Source organism: Argentina silus, assembly GCF_951799395.1.
Source record: "Argentina silus genome assembly, chromosome: 21".
Taxonomy (NCBI): domain Eukaryota; kingdom Metazoa; phylum Chordata; class Actinopteri; order Argentiniformes; family Argentinidae; genus Argentina; species Argentina silus.
In genome coordinates, this window is record NC_139675.1 from 309,385 (window position 1) to 320,349 (window position 10,965).

The following is a 10,965-nucleotide window of genomic DNA, read 5'->3' on the forward strand; positions in this document are numbered from 1 at the left end:
TGTGTTTTTTTGTTGTTGTTTTTTTAACATGTCAAACTTGTGATAATGAAATCCATGGTGCAATAGCTATGGATTCAGACAATCCAGATGAATCAGGTTTCATGATGAACCCATCCATTGAGTGGAGGTGGTTACAAATCTAAAAGTGGTCAGTTTTGAGAGTTTGGTTCCTCATAGACTCAATGTCAGAGCTAGATCTGCTAACTGTTTCTATCTTGGTGATTAACATTCAGAGACGATTGTGTTGTCTGACAACATGCACTGACAACTGACAAACATGCACCTGTGTGTGTGTGTGTGTGTGTGGAGTGTGCATGAAATTGATCAATGTCTGGATTTCCATCCACCACAGTGTTACTGCGCCTATATTTCGATTGACATCCCTCTAACCCAATCAATCCATCCAATCTTGCCTTCAGCCAATGGGCTTCACTGGCAGGGCCAGTATAAAAGGACTGGGACACACCTCCAGCAAGTCCTTTGCTGATGGACTCCTTGCTGAAACCATGTGCATTTTACCTCTAGCTGTTTTTCCTGTGCATCAAGTGAGTGCTTTTAGTTCTGCAAATTGTGTTGAATTTTGGCTTCACCAGATCAAATTAGATTCACCCTAACATGTCTTCTGTTTCTGTCATTTTCCAGTACTCTTTATGTAAAAATCTAGCCCTGCTCCACTCCCTCAAATGCTCTGTTTTTGAAGGATGTGACTCAGTTTTCCATTCCTGCTGTTAGTCAGCACTCACCCTGTTCACTAACCCTGTTCACTAACCCTGTTCACTAACCCTGTTCACTAACCCTGTTCACTAACCCTGTTCACTAACCCTGTTCACTAACCCTGTTCACTAACTTATCTGAGTCGTTGGTGACAATTTTACAAAGCTATCTAACATGCAAACAGACATGCTGCAAAATTCAGAAGGCACTGCTAACAAATTGGTCAATGTTATAGCCAGCTAAACAGGAACCTGGGAATGAATGCCACTTCTTGCTGCTTTTTGAGCAATTTTAATATGAACAAATAAAGGATGTAACACAACATTTACCCAGGAATGACATGGAAATCAGTCACTTTTGTGTCCCAAATCTGTACCCTTTTTGCTGAAGTGTGCACTTCTGCTCTGCAGCATGGATCCTCAAGCCTTAAAAAAGGCTTAATCTTGTTTTTATATCCATGGGTGGCAGTACACAGAAATAGGAGTGAGAAGTAGGAATAAGAGACCATGCATTTGCCATGATGCTAAATCAAGATGGCCGCCTTAGCCTTGACAAAATGGTCTGTGCCTGTGGTGCCATCTGGAAACCTTTATGGCTTCTGTATTTTCTCTCCCATATTCAAAGCTTAATATACTCAGTAATACATCAATTTACTGGCCTGAACTTTGCTGACAAACACTTTAACCCTGAGAGAAGGCATGTTTGACATGTTTGCCCACTATTTTAGCAGTATACTTTCTTGACAGATTGTAAAGTTCCTGTAACTTTTAGGTTAGATGGGATTTGAACCTTAATTTCAGAGATCTGCACCAAGTGACAAGGACTGATGTAATGCACCACACATGCTCTCATGAAACATGCTTTTCGTTGCTCTTTACATTTTTCAGAAATGTGAATTGAAATAAAGACAAGACAGTGTTTGCACTGTTTAATTATCCCACAGCAGTTCAATTATGTCACAAAATATTGTTAGGAAGTAGAAAATGTAAGATTTTAGTTAAAGTTAGTTTCAGACCTTGGAGACGCACACAGGTCTTAACCACACGGCTACTGAGATGTCAGACATCTTCGCTTTGCATTATGACACTTCCGTACCCCCACGCCTCTCAAGCCAGCCTTTGTTGGAGCCCAGCTGAATCTCAATGCCAATTAACCTCTACAACGGCCTTGGAAGAAGTTGTTGCCTTCACCAAACAAGTTACAGAAAGTAAGAATTGTTTTTGAGTTCTTTGATTGTGTTTTAGATTTGATTTTCATGACTTGTTTAGAAAAGGTTTTTGACTCCATCACTCACAATGTCTGCTAAAGAAAACAGGTGGAGCAACATGTGGTTAGTGAGTTGCTCTGGGGTTAGATTCCTGCATTGTCGATGAGATTAAGTTTGTGAACAGCTGTTTTATGTGTAATGATTGTAGGTTTGAATCTAGGCACAGTCAGGTGCAAATGTCAGGCCCACTCTCCTAGATCAGCAAAGTAGTTAATTGTCAACTGTTTTAAGAACAGGTATAGCTGCTCCACGCTTACAGTTTTTCTTGATCGCTTGAGCACATTTCTTGAAACAGTATTCAACTTTAGAAAACAGTTAACACGTTCCTCTTAATAGTCAACACAGTTGCCAAACACCACATTTCTCGGTGGTAAAGGACGGGTCAGCAGGTAAGTTCCACAGGCAGGTCAACAGGAAGGAAGCAGAAGGTTGCTGGTTCAAACCCAGATAAGAGGAAGGCACAGTTTCCAAGTGAGATTGCAGAAGCTTCAGGTAACGAGAAGAAAATTCCCGATAAATTCTGGATAACCGCTGCTCTACACTGTTCTGGAAGGGCGGGGGGAACAATCCCTTAACCCCCCCCACGTGCTAGATCTGCTAACTGTTTCTACCCTGGTGATTGTTGCAGTAGATCAGATTCATCTGTTCATCTGAAGCAACAAGATGGCTGACATTCTGAAACGGTCCTTGGCCAATCACAAGTAAGTAACATAACTAATGGAAACCAGGTGTCATTCTCCATTGCTTCATAAGAGCAGTGTGAGGTCCCAGCTGCAGTCTAGAAGTGAACAAACACACACACATAAATAAACATATATATACATACATACGCATGCACGCCTAAGTGTGTGTTTGTATGTTGAAAAGTGTGCATGAAGTAGATCAATTCCAGGATGTCCCTCTGCCACAGAGGCACTGTGCCGATCGTTAAGACTGACAGTCTAAAAGGACTGGGACACACCCCCAGCAAGTCCTTTGCTGATGGACTCCTTGCTGAATGCATGTGCTTTTTGGCTGTCTTCTAAGGCTTCAACAATAGTTATCTTTTTTTCGTACATCCAGTAAGTGTTTTTAGTTCTTGTTTATATTCTATCACAATATTTTATCCCTTGTGCACATTTTAAACATGCAATTCATTTATCCACCATTGAGAGATTTCTGGGGTTGTGTTGAATGTGTTGTTTTTGGTGCTGGATTCAGACAATCCAGACGAATGTGGTCTAATCATGAACCGATCCTCTGGATGGTGGTGATTACAGATCTAAAGCAGGAGAACAAGTCTTTGAACCCTTTGGTTTCCTATAGACTCAATGTTAAAGCTAGATCTGCTGACTGTTTGTATCCTGGTGATTGAGCAGTCAGTTGGATTTATCTGGATAGGTCTGGAGCAATGTAGGAAAGCAAACACACAAGATAATTATTTATTTCATTATCACTTATACACCTGTTATCATTGTCAAACACATTGGTTGGGTTCAGATAATGCTGGCCAGGTAGAAGAACATTATCTACAGTAATGTCATCCCATAGCTAAAGATGTACATCATTCAGAGACAATTCTGCCATTTTATTAGATATTTATTCCCTATAAAGCCTAACCTCAACAACTGTTTTATTCCAAAGCATGAATGAGAAGCATTCTGAATTGGGAACTTGAGTGAGATCTCTATCAAATATTTCAAAAGCTGTACTGCTGAACAGTGTGGATGATATGTAGAACCATGCCAACAGTCAACCATGCCCTAAACCACAGCTGTACTGTTGTAGTGTGAAGGATATCTCAAACCATATCCGAAAGTCAACTGCACCCTGGTCTTGACCACTCCCAGTTTCAATAAAACCTAAATTGGGTCCTGCCTCATGCCCTCTCTCCTTACTGACAACACACACACACTCAACCAAGGATCAACCAAAACAACACAAGTTTCTGGTGTCGGAAATGTGGTTGGAGTCGCCAGCGGCTGACGGTGTTGTGAGCTGATGTGGATGTGCCTTTTACTCAACTTTTTCCGCTCGATCTTGATAACTGTTTTGACAGAGAAAACATCCAGCACACACTGCAAGGTTTAATCACCCCATGTAAAATAAACCTTGTCTCAGGTTGAGGGGAAAGGATGTTTAGTTATATTGATTCCCCATGAAAGAATGACAAATCAATAAAAGTCTTCATGAATGTTCTCTGACATTTTCTTTGAAGTGTAATTGTTCTATAAAGGCCAGTGTGTGTGTGTGTGTGTGTGTGTGTCTCTCGTCTCTTCCTCCAACCCTTCTCTAATTAATTAACCCTCAATATCTAAAACATAAAGAGAAGCACCATCGATGTGAAGTAGCTGTGGCTCTTCAATAAGGACTTTGACTCGTAGACTAAAGATTGAGGGTTCAAACCTGCTCTGGAGTGTGACTATCCTGCTTTTATACATATTTCCACAAACCTTGATGTTAAAAATACAAAGGGGAGCATGAGGAATGTGGAGTGGTAAGAACTCTCCCTTAACTGTAAGAGGTCACTGGTTCAAGGCTAGGTTTGGAATTTGCTTTTGAATGTGTTTCAGCAAACCTTAATGTCAAAGTTACAAAAAGAAGCACAAGAAGTCTGAAAGTGGTGGTGGCTCTCTGCAAAGACCGCTGCCTCATCTGTGAGAGCTCACCGGTTCAAGGCTTGGTTTGGAATTTGCTTTTGAATATGTTTCAGCAAACTTTCATGTCAAAGTTACAAAAAGAACCACATGTCTGAAAGTGGTGGTGGCTCTCTGCAAAGAACGCTACCTCATCAGTAAGAGGTCACTGGTTCAAGGCTTGGTTTGGAACCGTTAACGGTTAATACCTTGCCCCAAGATCAGGGGATTGTAGGTTCAAGACCCGCTCCCAGCTCGACAGCCAGGTTTGGTTTTGAATGTGTTTCCTCAGACCGTCAAGTATAAGAAACGAATTGCAAAAACGTAAAGGAGTCGTGGCTCAGCGGTTAATACCTTGCCCCAAGATCAGGGGATTGTAGGTTTGAGACCCGGTCATGGCTCTGGAGCTAGGTTCAGTTTTGAATATGTTTCCTCAAGCCTTCAAGTCAAGTATAAGAAACGAATTGCAAAAAATGCAAAGGAGTCGTGGCTCAGCGGTTAATACCTTGCCCCAAGATCAGGGGATTGTAGGTTCGAGACCCGGTCATGGCTCTGGAACTAGGTTTGGTTTTGAATATGTTTGCTCAAACCTTCAAGTCAAGTATAAGAAACGAATTGTGAAATATGCAAAGGAGTCGTGGCTCAGCGGTTAATACCTTGCCACAAGACCAGGGCATTGTAGGTTCGAGACCCGGTCATGGCTCTGGAACTAGGTTAGGTTTTGAATATGTTTGCTCAAACCTTCAAGTCAAGTATAAGAAACGAATTGCAAAAAGTGTAAAAGGAGCCTCTAACCCAATCAATTCAGCCGATATTGCCTTTAGCCAATGGGCTTCAGGGGCGGGGCTGGGACACATGTATAAAAGGACTGGGACACACCTCCAGCAAGTCCTTTGCTGATGGACTCCTTGCTGCAAGCATTTTAGCTCTAGCAATGGCTGTTTTTGAGGTGTTTTCTGTGCATCCGGTAAGTGCTTTTATGTCTGCAAATTGTGATTTCCAATGTTTTCTTTGAGTTTTGGCTTCACCAGATCAAATTAGATTCACCCAAACATGAGGTTTTTGTCATTTTCCAGTAGTCTTTCTGTACAAATGTACCCCTGCTACTCTCCCTCAAACGCTCAGTTTTTGATGGGTTAAGAGGTTGTGTTTGTCACCGGCTAATGTTATACTCCAATAGGATGCATGCTCAAGGTAGTAAAACTCATTCAAATAAACTAATCATTTGTTAACATTTTACATTCTTCCCATTTTAGCCAGCACTAGTAGTGCACACATGGTCAGTTCCTGGCAGGTACAGATAACAGCTGAAACATGATGAAACTGGCCATTTAGAATACTGGGGTAAAATGCAGCAAGACTGAATACAAAGGTAAGCAAATGTAGCTAAAGTTCTCTTGTTGTGTGAGCTAGCATAGCACTGTTGTATTTTGCAAGATAGAAAAATAACCTGTTCGCTAACTTATCGAATAGTTGCTGACAATTTTACAAAATTAGCTACAAAGCAACTCTACAAATGTGAAGGCATCCAACTGCAAACAGAAATGCTGCGTAAATTAACTGTAGGCAACAAATTGTTTAACATTATAGCCAGCTAAAAAACCTAGGAACGAACTACAGTTCTTGCTGCTTTTTGAACAATTTAATTATCAACAAGTAAAGTATGTAACCTGACATTTACCCAGAAATGATTTGATATGGAAATCACTCACTTTAGCCATGATTTTCCTTTTTTGGCAGGCAAGTAAAACAATTTTGCGTCCCAAATCTGTACCCTTTATCCTGAAGTGTGCTCTTCTGCTCTCCTCAGAATGGATCCTCAAGGCTTAAAGAAGAAGAAGAAGAAGGCTTAAAAAAAGCTTAATCCTTTGTAATGGTTTTTACATCCATGGATGGCAGTACACAGAAATAGGTATTATTAGTATTATGACAAAGACCATGCATATGCCATGAGGCTAAACCAAGATGGCCGCCTTAGCCTTTACAAAATGTTCCCTGCATGCTCATGATGCCATCTTAAAACCTTAATGGCTTCTGTATTTTCTCTCCGATATTCAGAGTTTAATATCCTTGGTAAGACATCATTTTACTGGCCTGCACTTTGCTGACACACATTAACCCTTTGAGATATTCCAGAGCTTGTTTGACTCATGTTTGCTCACTATTTTGACTCCGGGTCACTCCGGGTCAACATATCTGCTTGGGCCTCATGGTAATGACGGCTTACTAACACTGGAAGGTACTAAGAATATAAGAAATACTAAGGTTTGACTGTGTAATCTTACTCAGGGATGATTACTGAAGTAGGCACAGACTGTATCACTCAACAGCACATCACAGCCACTCAACCTTCAAGACAAGGCAGGAATCTAACTCCACAGCAACCTAACTCCGTACCCAAACCAGCAGGTTCAGAGGAAGCTTCTTCCCTGCGGCTGTCACCCTACTGAACTCCAACTCTGCACCTAGGTGACAACCTACCAACTAACCCCTACACCCCCGCCGGACAATTGTACTACTCTTACCCTACAGCATGCCTATAAACTGTACATCCTGTATCTTCACTTATACACACTGCTCTTATACTATATACTACTGCTCTTCTGTACATATCTGTCTATACTGTTATACACATACCCTTATTTTTTACTTATCTTATAATGCTACTGTTAATACACTGCACATATCTGTACATATCTGTTTATACTGTTCATACTGCATTCCATATTTAATCTGCTTATTTACTCTGCTTATAATGTTACTGTTAATACATATACTACTTATACTGTTCAAACTGATGATGCTAAACCAAGATGGCCGCCTTAGCCTTGACAAAATGGCGTCTGTATTTTTTCTCTCCCGTATTCAAAGCTTCATATACTCAGTAATACATCATTTTACTGACCTGAAATTTGCTGACACACACACATTAACCCTTTGAGATATTCCAGAGATTGTTTTGAGTCATGTTTACCTACTATTTTAGCAATATACTTTCTTGACATATTCTAAAGTTACAGTAACTTTGAGAAGATCTGTGACAAGGACTTAGCTTTAGCATTTACTTCAAATAAACAAGTTATAGTAAGAAATAATTGGTTTTGTTTGTGTTTCAGATTTCAGTTTACATGACTTGCCCCCCTTTTTACCTGTCATTCTGGCTACAGGGATTTGGCCTGGGAGTTAGATAAAAACCATTGACTGCTTACCTGCCTCTGATTCCAGCTTTTGGTTTACCATAGACTCAATGTTAGAGCTAGATCTGCTAACTGTTTCTATCCCGGTGATTGTTGCAGTAGATTGGATTCATCTGGATAGGTCTGGGGCAATGGAGGATAGCAAACACACCTGATAATGAAACAAATGATTATCACTTACTCACCAGTCATGTCTTGATTGTCAAGAAGTCAAATCCATTGGCTGGGTTCAGACAATACTGGCCAGGCAGAAGGAAGTCATCTACAGGAGTGTCATCCTATAGGTAGAGATGTTTAACATTCAGAGACAATTGTGACTTGTTATTAGATCCTTATTCCCCACAAAGCCGAACCTCAACAACTGTGTTTTAAATCTAAAGCAGACTCATTCTGAACTGGGAACCTCTTGAGTGAGATTATCAAATAATCCAAAAACTGTAGTGTTGCTGAGTGTGGATGATATGTAGAACCATGCCCTAGACAACTCCCACAGCTCTTCTGTTGAAAAATGTGAAGGATATCTCAAACCACACCCAAAGGTCAACTCCACCCTGGTCTTGACCACTCCCAGTTTTAAAAAAAACACCAACTGGATCCTGCCTCATGTCCTCTCTCCTGACTGACAGCCGCAGCCTCTTAACTACCCTCTAGTGTCCATAAACACACCCACCCACACTCCCTCTCATGAAGCCTTGTCTCTTCCTTTAACTAATCAAGTTGCAACATCTAAAACATAGAGAAGCACCATCAACATGTAGTAGCTGTGGCTCTTCAGTAGGATCTTTGATTCGCAGACAGAAGGTTGAGTTTGAAATGAGTGTGACTATATTGCTTTTCAACATGTTACAGCAAACCTTAATGTCAAAGTTACAAAAAGAAGCCTGCCAAATGTGAAAGCACTGGTGGCTCTGTGCAAAGAACTGGGTCTCATCTATAAGAAATCACTGGTTCAAGGCTTGATTTAGAACCCAATTTTGAATATGTTTCAACAAACCTGAATGTCAAACATACAAAACCAAGCATGTCAAGTGTGAAGGAGTTGTGGCTCTGAAAAGAACTATGCCTCATCTATAAGAGGTCACCGGTTCAAGGCTTGTTTTGGGACTTGCTTTTCAACATGTTATACCAAACCTCAATGTCAAAGTTACAAAAAGAAGCTTGCCATATACAAAAGCAGTGGTGGCTCTGTGCAAAGAACTCTGCTTCATCTGTAAGAGGTTGCTGGTTCAAGGCTTGTTTTAGGACTTGCTTTTCAACATGTTACAGCAAACCTCAATGTCAAAACTACAAAAAGAAGCTTGCCAAATATGAAAGCAGTGGTGGCTCTGTGCAAAGAACTCTGCCTCATCTGTAAGAGGTTGCTGGTTCAAGGCTTGTTTTAGGACTTGCTTTTCAACATGTTACAGCAAACCTCAATGTCAAAGCTACAAAAAGAAGCTTGCCAAATACGAAAGCACTGGTGGCTCTGTGCAAAGAACTCTGCCTCATCTGTAAGAGGTTGCCGGTTCAAGGCTTGTTTTGGGACTTGCTTTTCAACATGTTACAGCAAACCTCAATGTCAAAGCTACAAAAAGAAGCTTGCCAAATATGAAAGCACTGGTGGCTCTGTGCAAAGAACTCTGCCTCATCTGTAAGAGGTTGCCGGTTCAAGGCTTGTTTTGGGACTTGCTTTTCAACATGTTACAGCAAACCTCAATGTCAAAGTTACAAAAAGAAGCTTGCCAAATACAAAAGCAGTGGTGGCTCTGTGCAAAGAACTCTGCCTCATCTGTAAGAGGTTGCCGGTTCAAGGCTTGTTTTAGGACTTGCTTTTCAACATGTTACAGCAAACCTCAATGTCAAAGCTACAAAAAGAAGCTTACGAAATACAAAAGCACTGGTGGCTCTGTGCAAAGAACTCTGCCTCATCTGTAGGAGGTCACCGGTTCAAAGCTTGGTTTGGAACTTGTTTTTGAATATTGTTCAGCGTTAGACTGATAAAAGGACTGGGACACACCCCCAACAAATCATTTGCTGATGGACTTCTTGCTGAAAGCATGTGCATTTTAGCTCCAGCAGTAACTATGTTTGAGGTGTTTTTCTATCTCTTTTGTGCCGAATGCATCCAGTAAGTGTTTTTAGTTCTGCAGTTGAGGTTTTAGCCATCATTTATATTCTGTCACACTATTTTACCTCTTGTGCACATTTGAAACATGCAATTCATTTGTTTGCCGTTGAGATATTTTAAAGGCCCACTAAGGTGAGAATCTAAATTGTTAAGAATGTTGGCTTCACCAGATCAAATTGGCATCACCCAAACATGTTACATGTGGTTTCTGACATGTTCCAGGACTCAATGTAAAACGCTAGCCCTGCTAACCTTCCGCAAATGCTCAGTTTTCAACTGGTGTGATTCAGAAGGTTGTGCTAGTCACCCGGACCTGCATGTCCTACTACAATAGGATGGGTGCTCTGGGTAAGTAAAACTCAATCAATTAACAAACCATATAATGTGTTTCCTTTTTACATTCCTACCATTTTAGCCAGCAGTAGCAGTGCACATTGTCAGCTCACGGCAGGTACAGATGAGACTGGCCATTTAGAAAGCTGGGCTAAAATGCAGCGAGACAGAAAACAAAGGTAAGCACATGTAGCAAAAGTTATCCTGTTTGAGCTAGCATAGCAGTGTTGTATTTTGCAAGATGGAATAATGACCTGTTCGCTAACTTATCTGAGTAGTCACTGACAATTTTACAAAGCTAGATACAAAGTAACTCAACAAATATAGTAACATCCAACTACAAACATGAATGCTGCAACATTCACAAGACACGGTTGGCTGCTAACAAATTGGTCATCATTACAGCCAGTTAAAAAAACAAGAGCCTAGGAATGAATGCCACTACTTGCTGCTTTTTTATCAATTTAATTATGAACAAATGAAGTATGTCACCTTATATTTACACAGAAATAATTTGATATGGATATCAGTCACTGTCGCCATGGTTTTCCCTTTTTGGCATGCAAATAAAACAATTGTCCCAAATTTGTACCCTTTTTCCTGAAGTGTGCACTTCTGCTTTCCTCAGCCTGGATCCTGAAGACTTCAAAAAAGGCTCAATCCTTTGGTTTTACATCCAAGGGTGGCAGAAATAAAGAGTGCAGAGTTAGGATGAAGATGATGCACATGCCG

General features: G+C 40.7%; 1 long non-coding RNA gene across 1 annotated transcript; it reads right to left on the reverse strand.

The window, feature by feature from the left end:
- Positions 1 to 6,290: 6,290 nt before the first annotated feature.
- Positions 6,291 to 10,384, reverse strand: LOC310821094. The gene is made up of 3 exons (XR_014554854.1): positions 10,308 to 10,384; positions 7,979 to 8,071; positions 6,291 to 6,421 (listed from the first exon to the last, which is right to left on the reverse strand). It is a non-coding gene; the product is annotated as an uncharacterized lncRNA (long non-coding RNA).
- Positions 10,385 to 10,965: the final 581 nt, after the last annotated feature.